The sequence below is a fragment of the Mauremys reevesii genome, linkage group 1 (assembly GCF_016161935.1).
Source record: "Mauremys reevesii isolate NIE-2019 linkage group 1, ASM1616193v1, whole genome shotgun sequence".
NCBI lineage: Eukaryota > Metazoa > Chordata > Testudines > Geoemydidae > Mauremys > Mauremys reevesii.
In genome coordinates this window covers 200473336-200487327 of record NC_052623.1, presented here as the reverse complement: position 1 = coordinate 200487327, position 13992 = coordinate 200473336, and the positions used below count along the sequence as shown (strand labels likewise).

At 45.5% G+C, this 13992-nt stretch overlaps 1 long non-coding RNA gene across 1 annotated transcript in view; it reads left to right on the top strand.

The window, feature by feature from the left end:
• LOC120374616 overlaps positions 1–4936 on the top strand; it is an 86036-nt gene extending 81100 nt beyond the window's left edge. Inside the window, exons 3-4 of the long non-coding RNA XR_005586175.1 lie at positions 2697–2771; positions 4764–4936. This is a non-coding gene — a long non-coding RNA (uncharacterized LOC120374616). The remainder of the gene's footprint in view (positions 1–2696; positions 2772–4763) is intronic.
• Positions 4937–13992: the final 9056 nt, after the last annotated feature.

The window sequence follows — 13992 nt, the reverse complement described above, 5'->3', positions numbered from 1 at the left end:
GCAGACTGAATAGTCATGAATAGAGCTGGCCGAGAGTTTTCTCTTTCTGTATTTTAAAATGCAGTTTCTGGGAAAATATCCATTTTGTTGAAAAATTTCCATTTTTAAGCCACATTTTTCCATTTTTAAACCACATTTTTTTTTAAAAGAAAAAATTCTCGACCAGCTGTGTTCGTGGCTATTCAGTCTACAGAGGGATTTGCATAACAAAAGTGCTGACCTGTTTCCCAAAATTTCACATACATTATCAAAAATGTGTCCCAGCACTGAATTAGACATTATTTGTTGTTTTATTGTTTTAATCAGGAGTGTGACTTGCGACAGTTAACCAACCCATAGGCTGGAAATTATTTAACAACACTCTGCACCAAATGCTTGCAACTAACAAATATGCTTGAAGAAAATCAGGATCAGGTTGCAGGGTGGAGAGGCTAAATTTGTGAAGATTATTCATTAGACTTGATTCTTCACTGCCTTAAACCCTATGTCAGAATTTCCAGCTGTTCAAAACAGGTATAAAATGCTACTGTGTCAGAACAATATCATTTTACTCTCCCTTTACAGAGTTATAAATAATGGCACAAAGCAGGGTAGAATTAGGCTCGTTATTTGTAAGGAGCAGCCCTAGAAACAAGAAACCAGGTAAGCTCATATTTACAGTAGTAGTTAAATGATGATTCACATTTACACAAAGGTCCCTGTATACTGCTGTGTCATTACAGTTACATTCACTGTAAGGCCCCTCTACGCTGCCAGAGTAATGTAGAGAGGTGTTAACCAGGGGCGGCTCTAGAAATTACGCCGCCCCAAGCAGGGCGGCGCGCTCGCCGCTCTTCCCCGGTCCCGTGGCCGGGGCAGAAGTGTCTGCGGGAGCTCCGTCCGAGCCGCGGGACCAGCGCACCCGCCGCAGTCATGCCTGCGGGAGCTCAAGCGGAGCCGCGGGAAGAGGGGACCCGCCGCAGTCATGCCTGCAGCAGGTCAGCTCGTCCCGGGGCTCCGGTGGACCTCCCGCAGGCATGACTGCGGAAGGTCCGCCGGAGCCAAATGCCGCCCTACCGGCAAAATGCCGACCCACGCGCCTGCTTGGCGCGCTGGGGTCTGGAGCCGGCCCTGGTGTTAACGTCTCTGTTTGGGGCATACAGAGAGAATGGCCATTCATTAAAAGTTATAATTGGAGAGTTTGTTTAACTCCTCTAAGATGCTGTCAATTGGGTACTGTAATCTGTGCATTATGTTATTGATCTTTATGCAATCATAGTGGTTTCACTTGCTGTGCATCTCCTTTTCAGGGATTCTAGTTATTATACTTGTAGTCCATCTGTTGTGCTTATTTACATTTAATTACAAACACTAAGATACAGTATCTGAAGGAGGCAATATAGAGCATGTGAAATGAAAGGAGGGGGTTAAAAAAAGGGGAGGGGCACCAAAGCCAGAATATTGAGTATCTGAACCCTATTGAATTTTGGGGAAAGGTGCAGATTTTAAACCCCTGGATCTGAAATCCAACCCCCCCCAAGAGCATTTTTTTCTGGGTCAGGTGTGGCTGAAATACCATGAGAACATTACCTACTTGATAGGTGACCAGAATTGGATGAAAACAGCTGATTTTGTGAGATTTGCACCATTCATGGTATTAACATATAAAGCAACATCAGAAAGACACACAGGGATTATGACTGCACTTTTCAGAAGGGCACAGCACCCACAATTGAGGCCAGATTTTCAATAGGCTCAGCATGCTGGGTGCTGAGCTCATTTAAAAATTTGGCCCTTTTATGGTGCCTAAATAGGAGCTGAGTTCTTTCAAAAAATCAGGGCCCATGTGTGGGTGCTGAGTGCTTGAAAATCTGGCCTGTCTCTTTCTGTGATTCCAATTCTCAAAGCCTGTTACTCACTCTTCCTTCACCTTTGCTTCCTGCTGCTCAAAGAGGGTGCTTCTGTTCTCTTGTTTGGTTTCAGGCTTCAGAACTCAGGCCAGACTCTTCAAAAGCTTTCCCCAAGCTCAGGAACATTTGAAGTGAATCTGGGTCTGTTTTCATGCAAATCTGAATATGTTTATGGTTTTGCATTAAAACTCTGTGAAACTTGACATTTTGATTTGGGGTTTGTTCAGACTTACAGTTTTAAGCGAAACCCAGAGGATGTGAACTTACATGAACTGAAGTGGAAAAATGTTCACAGGAACCACTGAGAACAGAAACTGACTAGGTTCCCACGACACTACTTAAAGAACCTCCCATTTTTCTTTGTTCTTATATTATGGAGCAGGGGCAGCTGCTATTCCATAGCTAAGGATGTACCCTGGCCCCACTGTGAGCTCCATTTTACACCTCCTTATGTTTATGGGTATTAAGTTAATATGCACAAGAGCAGTAATATAGTGGTAAAAAAAAAGTAGATAAATTAATCTTCTCTAAACTCCATATTCCCCAAATGAAAAGTGGGTAAACTCGATTTACCCTTGACTACATTGCTGCAGGGGTATTGCAGGAGTCAGCAGGAGTTTACACTCTCTTCTAGTTGGAAAGCTCACCAAAAGAGAGACCTCTTATTGTATGAGCATGATGCTAACAATATTGATTCCCTGCCCCCTTCACCTGATGCATTGACAAGAATATTGCAAGGCATCTGCTCTGGAGAGGGGCACTTGTTTATCGTTCCCACAAAAATTTCTAAACTTCATTCCATTGTAGCGAGTCTCGTGGAAGATCTAGAACAAGATTCGATGCAGGCCAGTTTTCATCAGGCTTTCTGAAGTATCCCAAAAGGTGAGCAGTGACCAAACTATAGCTGATTTTTTTTTTCAAGGTGAAGGTTTTAGTGAGACTGTTCCAGTTTATCTGGTACTCTTATCACATGGAAGCATTTTACATAATATCAGAACAACAGTGTCCAGTAGGCATCCCTCTGAAATTTTTCTGGAGAAGATGGTGAAAATAGCGTAGGGGTACTACAGCATAGGTAAAGGGCTGTCCTATGCACAAACCTCCACGCATGCCTCCATTAAAAGAGAAATATTCATATATTTCTGAATCTGTTGGTGTCCTCTATAAAGAGCCAAATCGTCGTGCCACTTCTCAACGTGAATGGCTGAGTGGGGTACCAGACAGAGTCACAGGGTTGGGAAGGGGGGAAGGAATCCTCCTTCACAGGTTATGGAGCAGATGCAGAGCTGCTCCACAGAGGCTACTTCTGCCCCATTGTTGAAGTGGTCTCCACACGCATGTTTTATTGTTGAGGGAGCAGGGACAGGTTGGGCATCGAAAATGCATGTTGGATGCCAAGTATTGCCAACCCCAGTTGTTGTGGGGGTAGAGGGCTGCGGTGAGACCGAGGCAGGGGCAGAATAGAATAGGCATTTGGCTGCAGAGCTTAAATCCAGAGCTAATAAAAGCCAGTGGAAGGGGAAAAGTCACTGTCACATCGGTTTCTCTCCTTCCTCCTCCTCCAGCCCCAACAACTGTGAGTGAAATTAACAAGGATGCCAGAAATGGCCTCTAATCCTGTGGGTTTAACCAGGGAGTGAACAGGTGAGTTTAAACTGTTCCTGTGCAGGCAGCAGGCATACTGGGCAGGCTTCTCCCTCAGCCAGTTCCCCTGCTCCCTGCTGCAAGCTAGAGGGGAGCCGCTGCAGCCCCTGCTGAGTGCGAGGTTCGGGGGAGGGGAAGCATGGAGCCTAGCCCCTTCGGCAGCCTGGCTGGAGGAGAAGGAAGAGAAACTGGTGTTACAGTGAGTTTTCCCCTTCCACTGTCTTTTATTAGCTCTGGATTTAAGATGTGCAGTCAAATGCCTATTGTATTCTGCTCCTGCCTTGGTCTCACCTCCACCCCCACCCCAACAACTGTGAGTGAAATTAACAAGGATGTCATAAATGGTCCCTAATCCTGCGGAATGAACAGCTGAGTTCAAACTGTTCCTACGCAGGCAGCAGGCATACTGGGGAGGCTTCTCCCTCAGCCAGTCCCCCTGCTGCAAGCTAGAGGGGAGCCACTGCAGCCCCTGCTGAGTGCGGGGGTCAGGGGATCCTAGCCGCGTTGGCAGAGTGGCTGGAGGAGGGAGAACAAGGAGAAAAATGTGATAGTGAGTTTTCATTATTTCAGGCTTATTCCAATATGAAAGTTTTATTACAGACAGTACTGGTAGTAGTAGCTTTATTTTCTATATCAAAGTCATGCAATGAGAGGTATGAAGTATGTAGGGGAGGTGGGTTGCTTGCCTCTGGACTGTACCAGTAAGAAATGTAACTTACTTTCACCCTGGCCCCGCCTCTTCCACCTGCGGCCCCGCACCTTCTGGGGCGGGGGTGGGTGGAGAAAGAGTGGGCCCCATACCGGTAAGAGCTGTATTTTACTTTCACCCCTGGCCAGGGGTTGAGCAACGAGCCCCCCCCCTCCCCCCCGGCACATTGGAAAGTTGGTGCCTGTAACTCCAGCCCCGGAGTTGGTGCCTATACAAGGAGCCGCATATTAACTTCTGAAGAGCCGCATGTGGCTCCAGAGCCACAGGTTGGCCACCACTGCTCTAGGGCCTAGAGCTTTCAGAAACCCCCCAAATGTTGCAAAAGTTGGTAACACTGTCAGCCCCAAAATTTTGCTCTGTCCTTTCACTGGACCTGTGTCAACAAAAGGCAGGATTTACTCATGTTAGAGTATCAATTAATTGACTTTGAGCAGTCAGGGCAGATCTTTCTTCATAGCACCTCAAAGCCACTATGCTTTTCAGCAATTTAAAGTTGTGATGTCATCTTTTTTCTCCTACAGTGTGATTTTTTCCAAGTCACCTTCCCACTCTGCTCAGAATCAAAAGCCATGCTCTTCTCTGAAGAAGGAATGGAAACCCAAACATAGTCTGCACACACAATAGCTATGCCTAGATGGCTATCTTCGTTTCCTGATTACCAGGGACTTTCTGGGGCCCATTTTTTAAAGAACAAAAGAACATGAATAAGCCACACTTAAAAACAATTGGAACAACTGCTAATGTTGAGTGTTTTTTGAAATCTTGGTTTTGCAGCTGTCTTTAACCCCCAAGGGAAACTCCCACCGTCAGTGACACTTCCATGTGCACACAGAAGATATATCAGTATGTGACCTTTTGTTGCACCATTCCCCCTGGAAACTACTGACAAGAGATCAGAGAAATTGCACTGATGTAATTAGGTCTAATCACTTCTTCGACCTTTTTGTTTTCTCCTCCTTGGGGAAGCTGTATGAATGTCATCACAGATCAGCTGCTTTACAAGCATAATTTAGGCTATGTCCACATGACAGCGTTTACAGCGGCACAGCTGTACTGATGCAGCTGGACCATTGTAAGATTGCTCGTGTAGCCACTCTCTGCCAGCGGCCACTCTCCCACTGACATAGCTCTGTCCACATGGGTGTGTCTGTTCAGGGGTATGGTTTTTTTTCATACTCCCTAAGTGATATAAGTTATACTGACAAAAGTGGTAGTGTAGACAAGCCCTTAGTTCTGTTTAATCCTGTTCACGGGAGCAATGGACTAATCTAGATTCATTAAAATTGTGCTGCCATGTAAACTGAAGCTGCTGCCAAAACAAGTATCTAAGGCTTTTATCTTCACTACCAAAAAGGTGCATTTTGATGGTGGGGCGGCTAATGTAACCCGCTGTAAAATCCTAGTGGAGACCAGGCACTGTATTTTTACTGTGAGGTAAATGTGGTCAGGTCAGCCACAGGCAGGAGGTATAATGTTGACGTTGCCTCATGGTAAAAACTACAAGTGTCTTGCCTTTGCTAGGATTTTACAGCGGGACAGCACCATTTGGTTTATTTGCCGTGGGATAACTAATGCAAACTTTTTTTGCAGTGAAGAGACAGCCTTAGGATACGTCTACACTGCAATATAAACCTGGGCTCAGACTCAAGCTTAGGCCCAAGCCCCTCTTCTGTTTACACACATGTCTCTCAGACCTACCTGCAGGAGTGGTAGGTTCAAGCCTGAGTCAAGCCGGGACCCAGGGTTTGAATTTTGTAGTGTAGATGCAGCCCACTCCCAAATCAACTCCTAGGAGTCCGCCAAAAGTATCCCACAATCCAATGGGCAACTTCCTTTGCCCTCTCTATCCCAAGAATCTGCAGCAGCACAGGAGCCAGCAAACAGAGCTGTAAACAGGGGAGTTTGAGTGGGAGTTTACAGGGGGAGTTTGGGGGAAGACTAAGAGGCAGGCAGAGGAACACACAGGCTACTGAAGGGAGTGTGCAGTGTTCTAGCAGTGTATTGGTACTTGTTGGGGGTTTGTTTTGCTGTGGGTGTTGGTTTGTGTTTCCCAGATTTACAGGATTTAGGTGGGAAGCCTATGACAGATACAGAGGCACCAGTTGTAGTGACCCACGCCGTGGAAGACACAATGAAGATGACTCGATGTGGAAGCTGCAGCATGTACATGATCCTGGAGGGGGTACCTGAAAAGAGTTTTGTCTGCATGAGGTGCCGCCTGATAGAGCTGATGGAAGAAAAGATCTGAGGATTGGAGATGCAGGGGAAACTCTGGTTGAGTTTAGAAGGGGGTTCGAGCGGATGATGGAGCAAAGACATGATGAGGCTGAAGGGAAAAGCTCAGACTTGCAGATGGAAGCAGGACCAAAGAACTCTGAGGGGAGACTGCTGGGTGAAGAAAGTGGATGGTGGAAGCATATGTCTAAGGCCTGGTCTACACTAAGGGGGGGGGGTCGAACTAAGGTACGCGACTTCAGCTACGCGAATAGCGTAGCTGAAGTCGAAGTACCTTAGTTCGGGCTACTCACCAGTCCAGACGCCGCGGGAACAAAGTCCGCGGCTCCAAGGTCGACTCCGCCACCGCTGTTCGCGGTGGTGGAGTTCCGGAGTCGACCGGAGCGCGTGGAGAGTTCGAACTATCACGTCTTGATTAGATGCGATAGTTCGAACTCCGAGAAGTCGAACTCTCCGCGTCGACCCGCGCGGTAAGTATAGACCTACCCTAAGACAACCACGCAGAGGAAAAGACGGGCCAGTGAAGGAGCACTAGAGCTCAGGAACAGGTTTGTGGAGTTGGAAAATGAAGAAGGGGCACAGCAGGTGGTCGCTGAAGGTGAGAAGGCAAGGAAGAAGAGAAGAGCAGCTAGTCCTATAGGAAGAGGGGACAAGTCAATGGAGATGACACCAAACATGAGCCCCAGGAGGATACAGGATGGGTTGCAGAGGATTGCAAGGGTGAATAGGAATCAAGAGGACTTACAGCCAGAGGGAACAGGGGACAGTCCAGAGAATCGCACTGTCACCAGGAAAAGGCAGGTCTACGTGATTGGGGACTCCTTACTGAGAAGAATAGACAGGCCTGTAACCAGAGCTGGTCCAGAGAACAGAAGGATGTGCTGTCTGCCGGGTGCTAAGATATGGGATGTGGACCTGAGGCTGAAGAGGATCCTAATGGGAGCGGGAAAGAATCTGCTGATTGTTCTTCATGTGGGAACGAATGATACGGCTAGATTCTCACTGGAACGTATCAAGGGAGACTATGCCAGGCTGGGGAAGACACTTAAGGAAATTGAGGCTCAGATGATTTTCAGTTGGATTCTGCCTGTTCCTAGAGAAGAGTGACAAAGGTGTGACAAGATTATGGCGATCAACAGATGGCTCAGGCAGTGGTGCTACAAGCAGGGCTTTGGGATGTATGGCCACTGGGAGGCATTCATGGACAGAGGACTGTTCTCTTGGGATGGACTTCACCTGAGTAGGGAGGGAAATAGACTTCTACGATGGAGGCTGGCACAACTGATTAAGAGAGCTTTAAACTAGGAATTGGGGGGAGATGGTTGGGAGATGTCCAGGTAATCTCAACTCCGGATTTTGACATTGAGAGGGAAGAAAACGAAGCAAGAAAGGATACTGTTGTGGGTAGGAGAATGGACATATGGAGGAAGGGTACTGTAGATACAATTCTACAATTCTAGGTGATACTGGTGGTAGAACGTCTGGGCCTAATCAGGTACAGAATGTGAGTGAAGCCGAATAGCAAGAATTAAGATGTTTGTACACCAATGCGAGGAGCCTAGGTAACAAAATGGAGGAACTAGAGTTACTGGTGCAGGAAGTGAAACCGGATATTATAGGGATAACAGAAACATGGTGGAATAGTAGTCATGACTGGAGTACAGGTATTGAAGGGTATGTGCTGTTTAGGAAAGACAGAAATAAAGGCAAAGGTGGTGGAGTAGCATTGTATATCAATGATGAGGTAGAGTATAAAGAAATAAGAAGGGGTGGAATGGATAAGACAGTCTGTCTGGGCAAAAATCACATTGAGCCTGCCCTGAGATAGTGCTTGGGGTGTGCTACAGACACCCGGGATCTGATTTGGATATGGATAGAGACTTTTAAAATGTTTTTAATGAAGTAAATACTAATGAGAATTGTGTGATCATGGGAGACTTTAACTTCCCAGATATAGACCGGAGGACAAGTGCTAGTAATAATAATAAGGCTCAGATTTTCCTAGATGTGATAGCTGATGGATTCCTTCACCAAGCAGTTGCTGAATCAACAAGAGGGGATGCCATTTTAGATTTGGTTTTGGTGAGTAGTGAGGACCTCGTAGAAGAAATGGTTGTAGGGGACAACCTTGGTTCGAGCGATCATGAGCTAATTCAGTTCAAACTAAATGGAAGGATAAACAAAAATAGATCTGTGACTAGGGATTTTGATTTAAAAAGGACTAACTTTAAAGAATTAAGGAAATTAGTTAGGGAAGTGGATTGGACTGAAGAACTTGGGGATCTAAAGGTGGAAGAAGCCTGGAATTACTTCAGGTCAAAGTTGCAGAAACTATCAGAAGCCTGCATCCCAAGAAAGGGGAAAAAATTCATAGGCAGGAATTGTAGACCAAGCTGGATGAGCAAGCATCTCAGGGAGGTGATTAAGAAAAAGCAGAAAGCCTACAAGGAATGGAAGATGGGAGTGATCAGCAAGGAAAGCTACCTTATTAAGGTCAGAACATGTAGGAATAAAGTTAGAAAGGCCAAAAGCCATGTAAAATTTTCCCTTGCAAAGGGAATTAAAACCAATAGTAAAAGGTTCTATAGCCATATAAATAAGAAGAAAACAAAGAAAGAAGTGGGACCGCTAAACACTGAGGATGGATTGTAGGTTAAGGATAATCTAGGCATGGCCCAATATCTAAACAAATACTTTGCCTCAGTCTTTAATGAGGCTAATGAGGAGCTTAGGGATAATAGTAGGATGACAAATAGGAATGAGGATATGGAGGTAGATATTACCACATCTGAGGTAGAAGTCAAACTCGAACAACTTAATGGGACGAAATCAGGGGGCCCAGATAATCTTCATCCAAGAATATTAAAGGAACTGGCACATGAAATTGCAAGCCCATTAGCAAGAATTTGTAATGAATCAGTAAATTCAGGGGTTGTAGCGTATGACTGGAGAATTGCTAACATAGTTCCTATCTTTAAGAAAGGGGAAAAAAGTGATCCAGACAACTACAGGCCTGTCAGTTTGACATCTGTAGTATGCAAGGTCTTGGAAAAAATTTTGAAGGAAAAAGTAGTCAAGGACATTGAGGTCAATGGTAATAGGGACAAAATACAACATGGTTTTACAAAAGGTAGATTGTGCCAAACTAACCTGATCTCCTTCTTTGAGAAGGTAACAAATTTTTTAGACAAAGGAAATGCAGTGGATCTAATTTACTCGATTTCAGTAAGGCATTTGATACGGTTCCACATGGGGAATTATTAGCTAAATTGGAAAAGATGGGGATCAATATGAAAATTGAAAGGTGGATAAGGAACTAGTTAAAGGGGAGACTACAACGGGTCGTACCGAAAGGTGAATTGTCAGGCTGGAAGGAGGTTACTAGTGGAGTTCCTCAGGGATCGGTTTTGGGACCAATCTTATTTAATCTTTTTATTACTGACCTTGGCACAAAAAGTGGGAATGTGCTAATAAAGTTTGTGGATGACACAAAGCTGGGAGGTATTGCCAATACAGAGAAGGACTGGGATATCATACAGGAAGTTCTGGATGACCTTGTAAACTGGAGTAATAGTAATAGGATGAAATTTAATAGTGAAAAGTGCAAGGTCATGCATTTAGGGATTAATAACAAGAACTATTGCTATAAGCTGTGGAGGCATAAGTTGGAAGTAACAGAGGAGGAGAAGGACCTCAGAGTATTGGTTGATCACAGGATGACTATGAGCCGCCAATGTGATATGGCTGTGAAAAAAAGCTAATGTGGTCTTGGGATGCATCAGGCGAGGTATTTCCAGTAGAGATAAGGAGGTGTTAGTATCATTATACAAGGCACTGGTGAGACCTCATCTGGAATACTGTGTGCAGTTCTGGTCTCCCATGTTTAAGAAGGATGAATTCAAACTGGAACAGGTTCAGAGAAGGGCTACTAGGATGATCTAAGGAATGGAAAACCTGTCATATGAAAGGAGACTGAAAGAGCTTGGCTTGTTTAGCCTAACCAAAAGAAGGCTGAGGGGAGATATGATTGCTCTCTATAAATATATCAGAGGAATAAATACCAGGGAGGGAAAGGAATTATTTAAGCTCAGTACCAAGGTGGACACAAGAACAAATGGATATAAACTGGCTATCAGGAAGTTTAGACTTGAAATTAGATGAAGATTTCTAACCATCAGAGGAGTGAAGCTCTGGAACAGCCTTCCAAGGGGAGAAGTGGGGGCAAAAGACATATCTGGCTTCAAGATTAAGCTTGATAAGTTTATGGAGGGGATGGTATAATGGGGTAGCCTAATTTTGGCAATTAATTGGTCTTTGACTACTAGTGGTAAATATGCCTAATGGTCTGTGATGGGATGTTAGATGGGGTGGGATCTGAGTTACTACAGATAATTCTTTCCTGAGTGTCTGGCTGGTGAGTCTTGCCCATATACCCAGGGTTTAGCTGATCGCCATATTTGGGGTTAGGAAGGAATTTTCCTCCAGGGCTTCTGCCAATCTGCCCTGGGGTTTTTGGGGTTTTTTTTGCCTTCCTCTGTAGCATGGGGCACGGGTCACTTGGTGGAAGGTTCTCTGCACTTTGAAGTCTTTAAACCATGATTTGAGGACTTCAATGGCTCAGGCACAGGTTTGATACAGGAGTGGGTGGGTGGGTGAGGTTCTGTGGCCTGCATTGTGAAGGAGGTCAGACTAGATTATCATAATGGTCCCTTCTGACCTTAAAGTTTATGATTCTATGAAAATGGAAGCAACCCCCAGTAGTGTAATGCAGCTGCTCAGTGAGTCAGCATTTAACCCTTCCCTTGTCTTCTGACCACCAAGGTGCAAACACACCATCAGAGAGCCTTCTGTGTTTGCCATGGACACTGACCACAAGAAACCTTTTGCAAAGTGCGCTGCTTCATGGTCAGATACCAGATTTTGGTAATTCTCTGGTGTGAGGCCAGCAAAACAGTGCACTTCAGTAAGAGTACAGGAATAATTATTCATACCAGCAAACGGTGAAGACCAGCAGCGTTGAAAATTTACCTGACTAGCACAGGGAGCAGATTAAGTGGCTCAAGACTGAGTACAGGAAAACCAGGGAGAAGAACCATAACTCACTGACATTATGTCTGTTTTATGAGGAGTTTGAGTGGGTGCTGGGCACTGTGCTGAGCACGTAGCCAAAGAGTCTGGATGGTGCCTTGCCAACAGCACATTCAACAACCATTCTACACCTGCTGAGAATGTAATTAAACCATCTTTTGCCAGGGCCTCTGAAATCAGAGTGTGGTTTCATGAGCCAAGCCAAAGGGGTATGTGGGGTCCCTCAGGCTAATGATGGGAACAGTAACTCCATTTATGGTGATGTCATTTGGTGGGAATAGTGTCCAGCCAGTCCATGAATGTAGACTCCCATCGGTGAAAACCCCTGGCAGCATGAACTCGTCCAGTGCAGCCCACGTTGACATTCATAAGTTGACCTCTGTGGTCAACAAGGGCCTGTATAACAATGGCATAGTACTCTTTGCCGTTTACGTAGACATGTGCCCCTTGAGGAGGGTAAACTATGGGCAGCTGAGTTCCATCAGTGGCCCTGGTGCAGTTTGAAAATCCCATTCTCTCAAAACCAGCAGTTACCTCAGGAATATCTTTTATGCCCTCACGCCTGATTGCCTCAGAAATTTCGGCCACCATTTTACCTCCATTCAACTTTCCAACACCACAGTGGTTGGCAATGGACTCATAGCAGTCTGGGGGTAGCCAGCTTCCAGAGGGGTATAGCAACCTACTTCCGGACTGGCAACGGTGACCTCATTCGTGTATTTGTACATGAGAAGGTTGCCCCGACCCTCCAGCGAAGCTCCAGAAATGTAGCTTTCTTCATGTGAAAGTTCTCTACCTACTGTTGGTCATCCCAGGTCTGCATGATGATGTGATGCCTCTGTGCCTGGGGCCCTGCTCCAGAAACACCAGCTTATATAGGCTGTACCGTGTGTCATGAACAGTATCAGTGAGTTTGTCTGCCATGTCTTACCTCTTTCCTCTTCACCTTACTCCACCATAAGCTCTGTCTGGTGCCTTTGGTGGGTGAGAAAATGCTGCCAAAGTGTCCACCAGCATCTCATGGGAGATTTGCCTCCTTCCTGACACAGGAGTGAAGGATCAAGCAAGAAAGAGTTCTTCAAAAGGCACTATCTCCATGTTACTGGCTCCGGTAACTGGGAGTGCACAGACCAAAATACTGCCCGGCAGGCTGTACAACCTTGCCATAATGTACAGAGTGGAGGGTCAAATTTTCCCACAGTGTACCATCGTCAAAGGGTGAGAGTGGCCACATTTTGGGAGGGTACTAGGGAATCTGAGATATGGTTGGTTTGACCTGGATCTGCATGCTTCAGTGTATGCCAGAGCCTCAGGTTCAAGACTGGGTTAGAAAATTCTTAATGTAGGGTTAGCAATTGGTGTAGACACTCAAGCCCTGCATTCTCTAACCTATGGTCAGCTGACTTGAGTCACACTAACCCTAAGCTTACATTGCTGAGTAGGCAGACTCTTAGGGTATGGCGGCACTACAATAAAACACCCAGAGCTGGCCTGTGTCAGCTGACTCTGGCTTGCTGGGCTCAGGCTGTGAGGCTATAAAATTGCAGTGTAGATGTCCAGACTTGGGCCAGCTGCAGGTGTTTTATTGCAGTTTACTGCTGTGTACTTCCCCACCTCACAGGGTCCTTGGATTCTGGGCTCCAGCCTGAGCCCGAATATCTACATAGCAATGAAACAGCCCAAGCCCGAGTCAGATGACACAGGTCAGCTGCAGGTGTCTAGTTGCTGTGTGTAGACATACCCTTTGTGTCTACAAATTATATGGCTTCCATGACTCTAGTACCTGAGCACCTCAAACATCAGTGAAAGTGTCATTGCAACACCCCTGGGTGGTAAAGAAGTTGTCACTTGCATTTTACAGCCGAGGAACTGATACCGAGATTAAGTCACTTGCCCAGCGTCACACAGGAAGTCTGTGGCAGAGCTAGAAATTTAACCTCTTTTCATATATGCAACTCATATTATGTAAATAGTTTTCTTTCTGAAGAATGAATTCTTTGTTCACTGGGGAGCGTAGATAATTTAATGGGACTTGGCAGATGGTTAATCAATACTTCTCCTTTCAAGCTTTGCCTTTACCTGTAGAAAAAACTGTTAATCTTACTGTCTGTTCCTTCTCCTGCAAATACCAACCTGCCAGTTAACAGTTTGATGCCATATAACAGAAGAGCTGAGCACCTTACATAGTGTCACCTAGAGGTTTTGCAAAGGATCTGTGCCACTGTGGACAATCTGGAATGTTACTGTAGCCGTGTTAGTCCTAGGATATTAGAGAGACAAGATGGGTGAGGTAATATCTTGGACCGAATGCTGCTGGTGAAAGAGACACACTTTTGAGCAACACAGAGCTTTTCTTCAGGTCTGAGAAAGGTACTCAGAGCATCACAGCTAAATACAAGGTGAAACAGATGGTTTAGCATAAGTCGT